The sequence below is a fragment of the Carassius carassius genome, chromosome 22 (genome assembly GCF_963082965.1).
Source record: "Carassius carassius chromosome 22, fCarCar2.1, whole genome shotgun sequence".
Taxonomy (NCBI): Eukaryota; Metazoa; Chordata; class Actinopteri; order Cypriniformes; family Cyprinidae; genus Carassius; species Carassius carassius.
This window is the reverse complement of record NC_081776.1, coordinates 29,962,916-29,975,602: the sequence shown is the minus strand read 5'-3', so window position 1 is coordinate 29,975,602 and position 12,687 is coordinate 29,962,916. Positions and strand designations below refer to the sequence as shown.

The window sequence follows — 12,687 nt, the reverse complement described above, 5'->3', positions numbered from 1 at the left end:
TAAATCCAGAATGGATGTTGCCATCACTCAGACGAGGAAGTGTTTCTTCCCTGTAATCAGTGTTTGAGTGTGTCTGTTTCATTAAAATCTGTCTTCAGCAGGATTCATTGTGAATGTGTTTTATTCTGCACTCATCGAGTCTTAACTAAAGGTTGTGTTTCTAAAGGCATTCAGTCTGATCAAGCACTTGAATTAAAAGAGCATGTTTCTATGCAGCTATTCACCAGTGAGTGATTATTCCCAGAATGATAAAGCAAAACGTTTTTTGACAATATCAAACATATATCTACAGTCTAAACTGTAAAATAAAAGTCTTTGCTATGGCATTAAATGGCATATAAATATACAATTTGTATTGCAGATATAAATTTAAAATAGTTTTATTATATGAAACAATGTTATTTTGCTTCTATAATGTATTATTAAACTTAGTTTATTATGTTTATTACAGTCCTAGTAAACCCTGCTGTCTTTGTAGTGCAGGCTGTTGTCATGTTTGTGTGTACTGGTCATATTCTAATGAGCGGTGATGTCATCGTGACATCACACTGTCCTCGCAAACCGCTCTGTCCTCATAATTCAGGTTTCTGTCTTCCAGGACATATGTCCTTGTAAATCAGCAAATCTTGTTTTATAAATGATAAATAAAAAAAAATATACATTTAGTGTTTTCATGCCCTGATATTTTTTAAGCATTTACACTTTTATTTGAAAGCTATACTATTCTATAAATGGAAAGCATAGTCCCTATAAACGACTTTTTTTTTCTGGTTTGAAGAAACTAACCTTAAAATGCAGTGTGTGTGTGTGTGTGTGTGTGTGTGTGTGTGTGTGTGTGTGTGTGTGTGTGTGTGTGTGTGTGTGTGTGTGTGAAGAATCTGTGCAACTACAGCAGTACAGTTCCCTGAGAATGACAATCTTTCTAAATAAGGAACCAGATCTGTGTGTGTGTGTGTGTGTGTTGATTCATGTCTCTTCCTGAAAGAAAACAGGAAGCAGGTTACAATTCAGAGGAAATGAAAATGTCTAGAAATGTTTGAAATGAGGTGAGTGTTTGATCTTTCTTTAGTTATTTTCATGTTTGAGTGTCGTCTTGTGATGTGTTATTGGTCACTTTGAGTCTTTAATGCTGTGCTGAAGTCGTTTTGATTATTTTATTTAAAGTTCTTCATGTCGTGATCAAGTGTGTCTGTCAGTGAATCATGGAGAGCTGCTCATTCTGATATTGTCGTCACACCGTGTGAAATCACTGTTTCTCTCATTTTACTGTTTGTTAGTGAGTCTGTGATTTCAGTATTTCTCTTTACTCTGAGACAGAAACTATCACTCAACATCTTCATGCGTCTATACGATGAGCTCTATAACATACTCATTTAATACAACGAGCAGCATTTCTAGTTCAATAAAACTGTTTTACTTCAAAACAGAATTATGGAAATATAAAACTCTGAATACAGATTCAAGGAATGCAAGAAATTGCTTCACCTGAAGAAGGGGAGCTTCGCACTACTTTATCCTGCAAAACTACGAATCGAAATTAAGGATGGCCGCAATACTTTTTCTTGCCCACGAACGGCAATGGCCTTCATTTAAAACATGTAATGCACTTTTCTTCCTTTGTAACTATGTATATACAATATATGCAGGTTAAGAATACCTCTTTGGTTATTGGTTACTGGTTACACTTAAAAATTGAGGTGCTTTTTCTTTTCAAATTCATCGGCTTTGATTTTCTTTTTGAGTAGCGAAGTGTCATGGAACTTCTCTTGAACGAGTCATGGATCAGTGGACTTTTGTGTGATGGACTTTTGTTAAAACGTTGATGCGCGATGTTCATGTTGAAGCACAATATGCTTTTGTTTTTCTGTGGATTATTTGAGGTGGTGGCTTCTCTCAAGCTTAACAAACTAGATATAGTATTTCTCCAAGAGACACATCTTCCTTTGCAGGAAGCTGAAAAATTTGGCAGTGCTTTTGGCGGTTATATGTTTTGCAATGAAGGGTCAAATAATAGTAGAGGAGTTACAGTTTAGATATGTTAAACAAATGAAAGATAAGTCTGGAAGAGTTATTATGGTTTGGGCTGAAATACAAGGGCAGAATTTATTATTGGCCAATATCTATGCGCCTAACATTGATGACCAAAAACTTTTATAGACCTAGAAGCAAAGTTGCGAGCTGCTGGGTATTATGAGATTGTGTTGGGTGGAGATTTTAATTTGTTAATGGATCCCCTCTTAGACCATAACAGACCAAAAGTGATTAACACACCTACAGCGAAGTTGTCATTACTTAGGATGTGTCAGTCTCTCGGCCTCAGATATTTGGAGACTCCTGAATCCACTTGGAAGGGATTACACCTTTTTTCGAATGGCCATAAAATTTTCTCTAGAATTGATTTTTTTATTTTATCAAAATCACTTACCCCTTCTCTCATCGCTTGCAAAATTGGAAATATCTTAATTTCGGACCATGCTTGGGTATCCTTAGATTTGAAACCTTATATGGAGAGGAAAAAATAATATAGATGGCAGAACGCATAGCCAGATTTTATTTTTTATTTTTTTTAAATGAAAGACAAGAAAAGAAGGAAAAGTGCTAGTATTAGTTGATGCTGTCGAAAAAGATGAGTCTTTAGATGTTTCTTGAAAATGAGTAAAGATTCAGCTGTACGAATTGAGATTGGGAGGTCATTCCACCAGCTGGGCACAGTCCAGGAAAAGGTCCATGAGAGTGATTTTGAACTTCTTTGGGATGGTACCACAAGGCGTCGATCACTTGCAGAGCGCAAACTTCTGGAGGGCACATAAGATTTAACTAGTGAGTTTAGGTAAGTTGGTGCCGTGCCAGTGGTCGTCTTGTAGGCAAGCATCAGTACCTTGAATTTGATGCGATCGGCTACTGGTAGCCAGTGTAACTTGATAAGGAGAGGAGTAACGTGAGCTTTTTTCGGCTCATTGAAGACAACCCTCGCTGCTGCATTCTGAAACAGTTGCAGAGGCTTGATAGGTACATGCAGGAAGCCCCAGCAGGAGAGCATTACAATAGTCCAGTCTGGAGAGAACAAGAGCTTGGACAAGAAGTTGGGTTGCTTACTCTGACAGGAAGGGTCTAATCTTCCTAATGTTGTATAAGGCAAATCTGCAGGACCGGGTAGTTGTAGCAATGTGGTCTGTGATGCGCTTGTTTGATAACTTGTGGTTAAAGCGCCACTTAGCGGTCAAAAGCTGCAAATGGACTTTGCAGACGCCACGGCCGAGGCGAGGGCGGTAGAAACTACATTCTGGATGGCCACCTACTGTACCACCAACAATGTCACAAGCTATTATAAATCTTATACTAAAAAAGGATAAGGATTCAAGTGATTGTAAAAATGACTGCCCAATATCACTGATCAACTTGATATGAAAATCTTGTAAAAAATCCTGACTAATTGTTTATTAAATTTATATCATCACTTATACATGTGGCTCAAGTTGGGTTCATTAGCGGCCATAGTTCTTTTGATAATATTCGTCGGTTTATTGACATTATGTGGTCCTTAAGGGAGGAACAGACCCCAATTGCAGCCATCTCATTAAATGCTAAAAAGGCTTTTAACATGATGGAGTGGAGGTACCTTTTTAAAATTCTGGAAGTCTATGGGTTTGGAAACACCTTTATAAAATGGATTAAATTACAAATTGTACAAAAACCAGTAGCAGCGGTACTAACCAATGGATTGATTTCATAGTAATTTTTACTAGGTAGAGGAACACGGCAAGGATCTCCCCATTGATGATACTCAGCTATATATCTCAACGAGACCAGATGAAACTTCTAAATTATCTAAGCTAACAGAGTGTGTTAAAAATGTAAAAGATTGGATGACCAATAATTTTATCTTATTAAATTCGGATAAGACAGAGATATTAATTATTGGACCAAAAAAACAGTACACAGAATCTTGTAGATTACAATTAGCAACTAGACGAATGTACTTTTACTTCCTCTACAGTCAAAAATCTGGGTGTTACATTAGACAGCAACTTGTCTTTTGAAAATCATATTTCCTATGTTACAAAAACTGCATTCTTCCATCTTAGAAACATTGCCAAGCACACTCACACTCTCTCTGTTTAAATCTAGATTAAAATCGCATCTCTTTCCCCAAGCATTTGAATAATGTATCTCTTGACAGTCACCACTTATAAGCTACTACTAAATATTGTAGAAACGTAATTTTCTGTAAAGTTGCTTTGTAACGATTTGTATTGTAAAAAGCGCTATACAAATAAACTTGAATTGAATTGAATTGCTGCTTTATCTTGCTTTGGAACCTTTTGGACATTTTACTATTTGTCTCTGATCCTGGTAGTTCTATACCTGGTCTCCTTTGAATAATTGACATTTTTTCTAAATTTTCAGGTTATAGGGTGAATTGGTCTAAATCGAAAGCTCTTGCACTCACTGCATTTTGCCCTCCCTCAGCTTTTCACCCTTTTCCTATGGACTAAGTCAGGTATTAGATATTTAGGAATTCTATTTCCCCCAAATTTAAATGGCTTAGTAAGAGTTAATTTTAATCCCTTAATGAATAAGATTTCCTGTGATATGGATAGATGGGCTCCACTCCATATGTCAATGGCTGGAAAAGTCAATGTAATTAAAATGAGTTGTATGCCAAGATTGAATTATTTATTACAGTCTCTCCAATTACAAGTACCGCTTTACTACTTTAAACATTGACAGAATATGTAAGATTTTTATTTGGAATGGTAAGCGTCCTCGGATGCATGCTAATAAGTTGAAGAGACCTGTTGAGAAAGGTGGTTTAGGCCTGCCTAATGTTTTTTTTTATTATGCTTTCAGTCTCAGACACCTGGCTCATTGGTCACTGCCGCCTGAGCGAGCTCCCCCATGGTATACAATTGAATAATCTGTCTTCCCTCAATCTCATTATTGCAGAGTCTGTCCATCAAACTGGATAGCGAGGTGAAAAAACATCCTATTATTTCACATTTGCATACAGTTTGGGTAAAGATTTCCCATCTGTGTAGCTCTGACCCTTACCTGAAGGCTTGTCAAGTATATGGTTGAATCCTCAACTGTGTATTAATAAAGTCCCCTTTCTATGGAGGGAGTGGATTAAGAAAGGTGTCATTATATTAAGTGACCTTTATGAAAATGATAGTCTGAAGTCATTTGAATATTTACATCAGCAGTATGGTATATTTAAATCTGTTTTTCTCTACTTTGTACTACTATTACACAGCTTTCTAAGTCAGCAGTCATTCATTGTATGATAATGTCAGCATATGGGAAGGGTCATGAAGCATCAACATACTACTCCTGGCTGATTCAAAATCATGGTGATGGAGCGTTATTAGCTCTTAAGAGAATATGGGAAAGAGACTTGAATTTAATATTTGATGATGAGGAGTGGTATAGAGTTTTTTTTTATTTTTAAATGTCAAAATGGCATCTAGGGATGCAAAAATACGCCTTATACAGTTTAAGATAGTGCACCATTTTTACTGGACCCCTTCCGGACTGTTCAGGCTTGGGTTAAAAGATGTAAGACCGAGGATGGAGACTTAACTCATACCCTCTGGTCCTGTACAAAAATTCAGGGTTTCTGGAAAAGGGTTCATGAACACATTTGCACCATTTTAGATACTCAGGTTTCATTATGTCCTCAGTTGTTCACATTAGGGGGGTGGACAGACAGTGACATAAGAGACAAACACATAAGACACTGGGTACAAACCAGATTAATGATTGGCAGACCAATTATTCTTAGTAGCTGGAAGTCAGAGGGAGGCCCCTTCCTTTCAGGAACGGGTAGCAGAACTAGGTGGCTGCAATTGAAAATATGTCTTATAGACAGATGGATAAATTCAATTCATTTTCAAAGAAATGGTCTATATATATATCTTATCTGGAAAAGGGGCAGTAATCATTTTGTGAGAGAGACATGTTCACATGGTGTTGGGTTTTATATTATCTATCATTCTCACCATTATATGTTGGAAGTTATACTTATTGTATAGAATTGCATAGCCAAGTTGTGACCTCAAGCTGTAGTGGGGGCAGTGTTGGGAAGGTTACTTTGGAAATGTAATAGGTTACAGATTACAAGTTACCCTGCTTAAAATGTAATAGTAGTGTAACTTTTTCAATTACTTTATTAAAGTAATGTAACTAATTACTTTTGAGTACTTTTTGATTACTTTTCTAAATTTGTGAAAATTAAAGAATAATAAATAAAAGCATATACATCAACTTAAATACAGTTATCTAATAAGCATGTGACGTATTCTGTGTAATAAACTCCTGAAACATTGGTGTTTTTTTTAAACTGCTGTCTCTTTGTACATGATGATAGTTTTCTCAAAATAAGTAAAATGCACATGAAGTGACACAGAACAGTTCTAGAAATTATGTTTATGTGCTCGTGTACTCCTATATTGAGATTGCAGAGGTTGAAAACACTGCGAGCTTCAGTAGGCCTATGTGTGGTAAATAAAACCATGTCTTTGCCATTAATTTACAGGAGGGGCGGACTGGGAAAAAAATTCAGACTGGAAAATTCAAACTCATACAAACAAATTCATGGACAAAACTATTTTTTTGTATGGACCTGACATAAAAAAAGGTTTAAATCTTTAATTTGGGGACATGCAAAATAATTAAAAGTTCTCTCCTGAACTGCACCTTCACTTCCTTTTTTCTCTTCAGTCTCTTTATTTTGCCCTGTTATCCATCTCTCTCGTAATACTCAAGATTGAACAAAACTATACTTTACAATACAATACTCTACAATACTACAATATCTTTATAGAAAAATCCTAATACTGTACACGAATCATGTTTTTCCCTTACAAAAATTAACCTTGCTTTTATTAGCCTATATAAAAGTAAAATAACCTTGTTTTGTTTTTGTTTTTTTTGCAAATGGATTTGTATTTATTTTTAAATAAATATATTTGTAAAATAATTTTACATTTTTGGTTACCACATTTAAACAATAGTAACCATTTTCTCTGGATTTATAGTTAAATATTAAAATGTAAATTTTCGTAAGGGTTGTGTTGTTGTCTGTCGTAGCTCCCCCTAAACCTATAAAAAAATCAGATTTTTTCAGATAAATTCCTACTGTAACATTACAACTGATAATAATGATGTCCTTTATATAATATTTTGAGTGATGACTGGTGAGCAACGTGCTGCTGCTTGATTAAATAAATAAAAAAAAACAAAGAGAAACAAGCATCTTTAAAGATGAAACTGACCTAAAACCCTGAACAGTAGTTCTGCTTCTCTGCTCCAGCTGTGCGCTTCCACAGTCCACTCTCTCTCTCTCTCTCTCTCTGATCCACACCGTTTGGCGGAGGCGCGGAGAGCGCGCGAGTCATGACTAACACTTCATGACTTATTAAAGATTTAATTATCAAATGGCGGATTCGCAAATGATGGCTTTAGTACATTCGGCAGGCAATTATACAATAATGATATTAAATAGTGGGGCAAAATCGGCTGCCAGGCCACCGGGAATTGTCCCGGTTCTCCCGGTGTCCAGTCCGCGCCTGATTTCCACAGACAGGCAGAATGTGCAAGTCATATATTGCATTTTTGGGGCTTAATATTCACAGACACTAGTCGATGTCATGTTTTGATTCAAGTGTACTGACCTACTTTTGATTTAGTCATCCAAAATGTGGCATATTCCGTCCGCGTTAGGCATTCCGTTTTTATTCTACGAACCAGACTGTATTTCCGCATCCCGGAAATTATTAGGGCGGTATGTCTCAGAATAGTCAGTGCAATTTGGGAAAGAAATCAGTTAAATCTGTATGTGAATGTGTGTAAATATTCAAATGTAATCCCCTTTGTAATCGTTAAAAATTTCATAAGTAACTGTAATTTAATTACTAATTTTTTCGTAGTAACTGTAACTAATTACAGTTACAATAATTTTGTAATTAAATTACGTAACGCCGTTACATGTAACTAGTTACTCCCCAACACTGAGTGGGGGTTCCTTGTGTGGGTCGGGGGGTGGGTGTTGATATTGGGGTGAAAATGTTGATTTTGTACAGATGCATTATGTGGTATTCTGAAAATCAATAAAACTGTTAATCACAAAAAAAAAGATGGCTAAGGACTCAGGCTCTCGGACTGAGTTGGGGAGGTCATTCCACCAGGAGAACATTTAAGTTAAAAGTCCGTAAAACTGACTTTATGCTTCTTTGGGATGGCACAATTAAGTGATGTTCACTTGCAGAACGCAAGCTTCTAGAGGGCACATCAATCTGAAGTAATACATTTAGGTAAATGGTGGTTTTGTAGGCAAACATCAATGCCTTGAATCTTATGCAAGCAGCTATTGGAAGCCAGTTCAAATTGATAAACAGAAGTGTAACATGTATTCTTTTTGGCTCATTCAAAATTAATCTTGCTGCCGCGTGCTGGATTAATTGTAAAGGTTTGATAGAACTGGCTGGAAGACCTGCCAAGAGCGCATTGCAATAGTCCAGCCTGGACAGAACAAGAGCTTGAAAAAGGAGTTGTGCAGCATGATCCCAAAGAAAGGGCCTGATCTTGAATAAAGCAAATCTGCAGGATCAGACAGTTTTAGCAATGTGGTCAGAGAAAGTCAGCTGATCATCAATCTTAACACCAAGGCTTCTGGCTGTTTTTGAAGGAGTTATGGTTGATGTGCCTAACTTGATGGTGAAATTGTGATGAAGCGATGGGTTTGCTGGAATCACAAGCAGTTCTGTCTTGGCAAGGTTGAGTTGAAGGTGATGGTCCATCATCCAGCAAGAAATGTTTGTTAGACAAGCTGAAATGCGAATAGCTACCGTCGGATCATCAGGATGGAATGAGAGGTAGAGTTGAGTGTCATCAGCATAGCAGTGGTATGAAAAGCCATGTTTCTGAATGACAGAACCTAATGATGCCATGTAGACAGAGAAGAGAAGTGGTCCAAGAACTGAGCCCTGAGGCACCCCAGTAGATAGATGTTGCGACTTGGAAACCTCACCTCTCCAAGATACTTTGAAGGACCTATCTGATAGGTAAGACTCTAACCACTGAAGTGCGGTTCCTGAGATGCCCTTTGCCAGTAGGGTTGATAGGAGGATCTGGTGGTTAACCGTGTCAAAATCAGGTGACAGATCGAGCAGGATAAGTACTAAAGATTTGGATTCTGCTTTTGCCAGTCTTAGAGCTTCAACAACTGAGAGCAAGGCAGTCTCAGTTGAATGTCCACTTCTGAAGCCAGATTGGTTGCTGTCAAGGAGGTTGTTGTGTGTGAGAAATGTAGAGACTTGGTTGAACACAGCTCGGTCAAGTGTTTTTGCAATGAAAGGAAGAAGGAAAACTGGTCTGTAGTTCTCTAAAAGAGATGTTATACGAGACTGTCTAAATGATGATGGAAAAACACCAGTGTGGAGGGATGTGTTAATGATGTGAGTGAGTGCAGGTACAACTACCGGAGAAATGGCTTGAAGGAGATGATTAGAAAGGATGAGTTTGGAGACATCTGCCTCAGAATGAAGAGAAGTATGTAAATAAGTGTATGTTTGAAGACATGAGCTTGACGGATTGTGGTGTGGAAAATTGTGCACTGATGTTTTTAATTTTATTAATGAAAAATGTGGCAAAGTCGTCAGCTATTAGAGATGAAGCAGGAGGGGGATGAGGGGGACAAAGAAGTGAGGAAAATGATTTAAAAAGCATGCGAGAGTTAGACAAATTGTTAATTTTGTTATGGTAGTACGTCATTTTAGCAGAGGAGACATTAGCAGAGAATGAAGATAGGAGTGACTGATACACAATAAGGTCAGTAGTATTTTTGGACTTGCGCCACACCCTTTCAGAAGCTCTAAGCTTAGGACGGTGTTCGCATAGAACATCAGATAACCAAGGGGCAGAAGGGGTGTTACGGGCTGGCCTGGAAGATAAGGGGCAAACAGTGTCTAACAAGATGTAAGAGTGGAGCAGAAAGTATCAGTAGCACTGTTAGCATCCAAAGATGCAAACAGTTTAGGGGAAGGAAGCGGAGATGAAAACATTGCAGATAGCTGGGAGGGTGAAAGTGAGCGTAGGTTACGTTGAAAGATGACATGTGCAGGGGTAAGTGATGTGTCAGGGATCATGTTGAGGTTAAGAGTGAAGAGGAAGTGATCCGACGTGTGCAATGGAGTAACCAGAACATGATCAGTAGAGCAGTGTCGTGTATAAATAAGGTGCAGTTGGTTGCCTGATTTGTGAGTAGCAGTAGTTGACACTCGATTGAGATCAAAAGAGGCAAACAGGGTGTGGAAATCAGCAGACAGTGGTTTATCTAAGTGGATGTTGAAATCTCCAAGCATAACTAGGGGAGTACCATCCTCAGAAAAGGTTGAGAGCAACACATCTAATTCATCCAAAAAGTTACCCAGTGGTCCTGGGGGTCGATAGACAAATACAAAATGTATTTTAAGAGGTAGGTAACATTAACTGAATGGTATTCAAAGGAGCTGTTGATACTCAAAGATAGTAAAGATTAAATTTCCAATCATTAGAGATGAGCAGACCAGTACCTCCACCTCTTCCAGTCAAACGGGGGGAGTGGGAAAATGAGAAATTATTGGAGAGTGCTGCAGGTGTAGCAGAGTCCTCTGGTTTGATCCAGGTCTCTGTTTAATTTAATAGTCTGTATAATATTATTTAAATATTTAAAATAATTAAAGTTTTTTTATAATGTTTATAAGTATCTTTTATAATGTTTTTGGCCAGATGAATGTACTTTTAAATGAGTAAAAATTTTCTGTATCTGTACTTTCACTTGAGTTAAATATTTGAGTACTTTTTACACCTCTGCCAATATCCGATTTCCAGCATGAACAGATCATGGTTCTGAACTGACCCACATACACAAAAGAACAGTATTAACAGGGTTTCCAGGCTTTCACAACGAAATCTGCCCAATTGCTTCTCAAAATTTGTCCAAAACTAGCCCAAACATGTTCAGGGAAGTAAACATCATGTTAGTGAGGTCGTGTCAACTCATAGAGTTGAAAAACAAGCCACGGCAAAACTGGAAAAGCAGGCTAATTCCGCAGAGAAACTGTGGATTTGATAACACTTGTGCATCGCCCTGTCATACAGAAGAAAACATGGAGGACATAAAGTAAGCAATTATGCGTTTATTTATAGTGTGATCTTCCACAGAAGCCAGGGAAATTATGCACAGGCAATTTGAAAATAAAGACAAGGATGTGACAAAAAAAAGCAGAGTTTTGAAGCTTTTATGATATGAGTCCCCATGTTTTGTTTGTATATAGAGTTGTCACTGTAGTTCTTATGAGTTCTGACACATCACTATGATTCCACTGACTACCTTTCGCAACTGTCTTGATAACTTTGGTTATGTTAAATCTTTGAAGTGTCTCCTGTCAGCACGGAATTATGAGAATGTTGATCTAGATTGACATAAATGTACACTGCAGTCACATTTCAAAACATGTGACATGAATTGGTCTTAAGTAAAGTGAAAGTTAAATTCATGACATTTGCCAAGTGCCGGTGCATGGGATTTCCCCCTTTCTGGTCAGTGTATCCCTGGCTCTGCTTAATTATTTTCTATCCCTGGTGGGGATAAATTTACCCCCCCCCCCCCCCCCTCAAAGTTATCAGTGCTACTACACTAGTGGTGAGATGGATCACAAAACTTATCACGGATCCGAGGTTTGATTAAAGTCAATTTTATTTTAAAATGCTCTACTTTGTCTGGCTCTGATAAAGCTGCCACTCAGCCTCTATGTATTCACCACTCTGCAGACTTGCTCAATGTCCCGTCTGATTGGATACACCTCGCGAGTAATAGCCTATCAAAACTTGCGAGACGGTTGAAGCCGGTCCGCTGGGCAGTGGAGTTGCTAACTTGGCGACTTTGTCGCTAGATTTAGTGACTTTTCCAAAAAAGTGACTTTTTGGGCAAACATTTTTTAGTCTCTGAGTGCTGCCGCACGATCGTGAGGTCTCTTTTTCCCAGCGCGAGCCTCTCTCTGCATCTGTTCTGTTCAGAGGAGCAGCACTTGCAAGTATAGCCGACATCAGTCACAGTACAACCACTGACTTTATCGTATGTGTATTTGATTTCATTAGTGCAGATTAATGTTTGAGAGCTGGTTATCTAGTCTTAATGGACCGCGTTTCAGTCATTATAATATTCATTCCGTTGTCTCACAACAGAAACATTAAAATATAGTAATACAAACAGTTTTATTGAGAATTAAATTAAATGGCTAAATTAAATTGTATTATGTGAGCATAGGGAGGCAATACAATACGACGCACTTACGGCATAAATATGCTAATTAGCGCATGACATCATCTAGTTCATGGTCTTATGATTTATTTTCATCAATTAAAATGTTTCAAAACATCCCCCCCTCTGTTTTTTTTTTCCACAAATCGCACCCTGATGGTTACCCCATACTCGGAATTGGTGCTCTGCATTTAACCCATCCAAATGCACTAAGTCCAACTCTAACCATTAAGCTACAGTTGCCCTTTAGTACAACATATGAAACAACATACGCACACGTCGACCAGAGGAGAGCGAGACCTCTGAACGCTGCATAGGATTTGTTTGAGAATGTCTCCAAATCAGTGTGTTTTTGGATGTAGGGAAAGTTTACCGTGTTCAGCTTC

At 37.8% G+C, this 12,687-nt stretch overlaps 1 pseudogene; it reads right to left on the bottom strand.

Annotated features, from left to right (window-relative positions):
* Positions 1-2,626: 2,626 nt before the first annotated feature.
* Positions 2,627-12,087, bottom strand: LOC132099278 (uncharacterized; annotated as a pseudogene).
* Between the last annotated feature and the right edge of the window lie 600 nt (positions 12,088-12,687).